This window comes from Setaria italica, chromosome II, assembly GCF_000263155.2.
Source record: "Setaria italica strain Yugu1 chromosome II, Setaria_italica_v2.0, whole genome shotgun sequence".
NCBI classification, from domain to species: Eukaryota; Viridiplantae; Streptophyta; class Magnoliopsida; order Poales; family Poaceae; genus Setaria; species Setaria italica.
In genome coordinates this window covers 27,486,458-27,491,225 of record NC_028451.1, presented here as the reverse complement: position 1 = coordinate 27,491,225, position 4,768 = coordinate 27,486,458, and positions in this window count along the sequence as shown.

The window sequence follows — 4,768 nt, the reverse complement described above, 5'->3', positions numbered from 1 at the left end:
TCATTGCTGAAAACTTCATCCTTATATGCAGCCAAGGGACACAACTATAAAAAATTTCCATTTATTAGATTCCAAAAACTACGAACATTATCGCGTAAGCCTTATTAAATAATTTATTTTAGTTAAAATGAAGTTTTTTTTATCTAGATATCTGATGGAAATTGGCCACAACAAGATTAGTCTAGTTTCCTCGAGACATTGTTCATAACTAACATTATACAGCAATAACAACAGAACCAAGAAAAAAGAACTTACTCAAATTTCTTCCACATGTCCAAACACTTCAGAATAATGGAGGAATGGATAAATCCCATTCCTGGAATACTAACCACCCCAAAAACTTGTCCATTAAAGTCAATCACCGGTCCTCCAATACCAAACTAAAACATTTGAAGTGTCAACATTAGAACCATAAGCAGCATAAGTTAATAATGATTTCTGAGACAATCACAATGAAGATTATTTGTACCTGATTAATGATACAACCCATGAACATATAGTGATGTATTTCGTATATAGTTGGGCTGTTGAATTGAACTCTCCCATGATTAATGTTCAGATTCAGATCTTTGTCTCTACCGAGCACGGACACTTCCTGACCATACCTCACCTCACTGTTGAAGCTAGGAATTTTAGCACATGAGTCCACATGAACCTTAAATAGATCAATGTTGAAGTGCTTGTCATAATGGAGCAAACGTGCAGGTACAGTCGTCTCATCTTTATCCAATAGATGGACGCAAACCTGGAAAGATGCATGGATACAAAAAGACATGCATTACATTCTTGGGATATAATCGTAATATCAACACAAATGTGCATTGCTTCCTCTACTTTCTAATGGGAGGTATCTAACCCATAGGCTCACCAATAATAACCCCAAACTACACATTTTACTACTCTAGACGTCAACTGAAATAAGGCCTACATTTCAGCCACGCAGTTTGTATGTGAGCTCAGCTCAGCATTAGGCAGATACTCTCCTGTAGCTAACCACTTGTCTAGAGATGGATACTTTGTGCAGATTAAAAGTGCAGAAGTCAAAACAGTGCCCATTTTACTGTCCTCGTCCCAATCAATGAGAAAGCCAGATGACTGTGCCATCAGTTCACCATTTGTCGATACAATAACTGATTAGAAAACACAAAGCATAGGGGGAAAACACTAAATAGTGCCAATGCAATCTGCTACATACCGACATTGGATGAAAAGCTAAAAATAACTTTGGCTCCTTCAAGAACTATTTCAGTTGCAGACTCACGAACAGCAACCAAATGTTTCGTTACCATACATGAACGAGGCACATATGGATCAATTGTGACCAGCTTGAGTTGGTTCCATGCACATACATGCTCAGCAATATACATCAATTGTGAACAGCTCAATGGCCGGGTCAATTCTGGTTTCTCTTTTGCCGAGACAAGGCCAACGCAGGGGAGAGCTGACCGCAGAGGAGGGATGCCATTCGCCAGTTGAGGCAGAGTCCGCCGCAGCAGCAGCCTCCGTGCTCCTGGCGCCTTTCTTCTCGACCTCTTCATCCGCGCGGCTGTTGTCGGCCGCCGCCCTAGCTCTCTTCCGCTTCCACCTCTCCCTCTCGGATTCCTCCGGGGTGGCTTTAATTTTTTCCTCCTGCCCCGCTGCGATGAAGGCGCCGCTCGGCGAGTCGGTCACCGCGGGCGTCGGGGTGTGCCGCCGCCCTGCCCTAGACCGGGATCCCGAAGCCTCTCCCCCCTCCTCTTGCGTGGCGGTCGGCGCCATGCGGCTTGGCCGATCGCCGCCCGCTGTTCCGCCTCCGTCGCGGCTTGATCGATCGACTCGAGGAACCAGTGGGGAATTTTCGATTTGCTACCCCCGCATGCAACGAACCCATGCATGCTAGCTGGCTCGTTGTTACTGAGATGGGCCGAAGCTCGTAGATTCGTAGAGATTACAGCAACTCCAAGAGTACTCTAAAAAATTCTTCCCCAAAATTATGTATTAGGGGTTCTTCCAAAAAAAATTTCCCCCAAAATATATCAATCCACAGCAGATCGCTAATAAATAGTCCCCAATATTTTAAAACAGGCCACGTCATCGTATTGGGCCCATCGGAAGGGACGCACGAGCGTGCGGAAATCAGGATTGGGGGAGGAATACTAACGCTAAAATATACGCGGTGGTAGGATGTTTTTTAGCGTTGCTAAAAAATTGGGGAAGGTTTGGGTAGACTGTTGGAGTTCGTTTTTTCTCCTTTTTTTCCTAAAAAAAGTATTGGGGGTAAGATTAGCAGCCTCTTGAAGTTGCTCTTAGGGCCCGCATTGAGTTTTACTGGAATGCGGAAAACGCGCCACTTACAGGGTCCATATGCCCGTATGAGTTTTTCAGTACGTGCAGGGTCATCTTCTTTAATCGGTTCGGCCGGCCGGTGCATCGACCTCTCCTGCCCCAAACTATGGCACCCCAAATGGAGCACCCCGAATCGTGAGGTCGGCAGGGCAAATCGAACCCTACACCGTTCTCAAATGGCGCCGGCCAGCCCGCAACGGGCGAGGGGAGAGGGGTCGGGGTACCGATTGGCGAGGAAGAAGCGGCGGAGGCAGCGCACCCCCACACTGCCCACGCGAACGGAGTCACCTCCGCCGTCGCAGCGGGCCAAGAGGAAAAAGCCCAGAGATGGGAAAGGAGCTAGGGCGGCGGTCTCGGGATCAGATCTCACAGAGCATGCCTCCTCCGGGGCCTCGTCTGCTGTCAGCTCCCCCCTCCGTTGGCCCTTGCTCTACCGCACCGTCAAAGGGGAAGATGCCTCCGGCCGGAAGGTCTTCGAACCGTTCATCAAGATGAAACCTAGTCTTGTGGATGCTTATGAAGAGATGAAAATTAAGTACCATGAGAAAAGAGGTGAGCTTTTTTGTTGTCCTTTAGTTCGTTCTCTAATGTTATTGGTGAGTAAATACTTGTCCTTTAGTTCGTTCTCTAATGTTATTGGTGAGTAAATACCATGGTTAATTGGTGATGACATATTAGATCAATAATAAATTTCACAAGTGGTCCTTAACTTGTCTGCGTTCTCACCCCAGTCCCGGTATTCTTAAAATGCATTTTCGGCACCCTAAACTCAGTTTACAGTACCAAGCTTGGTCCAGTCCGCCACATGAGCTCCATTGGTATTCCACTCTGTTAACAGGGGACATGCCCATAGCCGATTCTTGGTTCTCACCTTGAAATGTTCCTGGAAATTTTGGTAGAGGTGCCTGACATAAAACCGATGCTCTGAGCCTCTGACTGTGGGAAGACCCTGCACGTTCAGAAAGCAAGAATAGTATGAAAAGTGACTCACTAATTATCTCTTGATCTTTTTGCTACACCATGTTCTGTGACATCCCTATCCACATTATCCTTGAAAAGATCATCATCAACACACTCTACATCGTTGTCAGCGTCCGAAAAGTCTGCATCATCAGACCACTAACGTTCAGATGCAACTATTGCTTCTTCATGCCACTCATGATCAAAGAACAGAACAACCCTAGCTAGCTAGGTCACTTTCCTTGTCGCTGACGCGTTGCCTCCCAGTCAGTATAGAGAGGAGTCGGGAAGCCCAAATGAGGGTGAGGAAATGTCGGGGGGTTTCCACGTGTTTTACCCCCTATCACGGCATCTTGCGCGTCTCACATGATGGAAATGGCGGTAAATTCCTGGCTAAATCCATGGTGGCATGCCACATCAGTAGGTGGACACGGGTTGGACCAGGTTTGGTACAGCCGTACGGTAAACCGAGTTTGGGATGCTGAAAATTCTTTTTGAGTGTACCGGGACAGGGATGAGAATGCCAGACAAGGTAAAATTTACTCTTAAATCAATGAAACATGCCTCATTTGTAAGTGAGGGCGTGAGGCCAATGGCAGTGTAATTGGTGCCTTTATTTGGATATATATGTTTTAATGTTTTGTGTGTAATTGGCATGTTCATTGAGGACTTCTATTTTTATTTTATTTTTTTACTTAGCATGTCCATATTTGCAGCTCGCCAACTGAAACTAGTTACGCTTCATCGACATGTATCTCGATCTTGCTTGGTAAAACAAGAATTGGTGTCTACCCGCGACGCTGCAACAAAGACAGTGCTAAAAGCAGCTAAAGTTGTTATGGGGCTATCGTCATATGTTGGTATGTGAACACTCCCACCAGCTAGGATTTTGCAGTTTCTTCTTTATTTCAAATCAGCGCATGCATTTGCGGATGGTAGATTATTGACACAGTTTTGCTATGATTTCTGTTTTTTCTAATTAGCATATGTATTTGTAGATGGCAGATAGTTGACACGAGCCACCGGTTTTTTAATTGATTGGAATGATGAGAGTAAAGTCGGTACTTTGTTGACGTCTGCGCACCTAATCCGCCCAAAGTTGTCTCCCTCTGAGGATGAGTGGATAGGTGCAGACGAATATATTCCTGAAGCCGAGGTGAGTTCACTACCTAGTGTATTGCATTTAATCTCTATGTGTTAGTTGGCATCAGCTAAAAGTATACTAAGCAATGTAGCAACGTTATTATCAATGTGTGCGCATTAGATATATTCTCATCTATATCCATGAACTCTCAAAATGCATGTTGTTGTTGTTGGTCCTTGAGTTTAACAGTTGTCAGGTTTAAGCACATTAGACAAAAACCGTCCAGCTTTTATTGAAAGCGAAATTATTGGCTTACTGATTTACAAACATGAGTTCAAAAACTGTTCAGACAGCTACATCTCCACCCAGCGACAACAAAATGCCATATCTGCATACTAA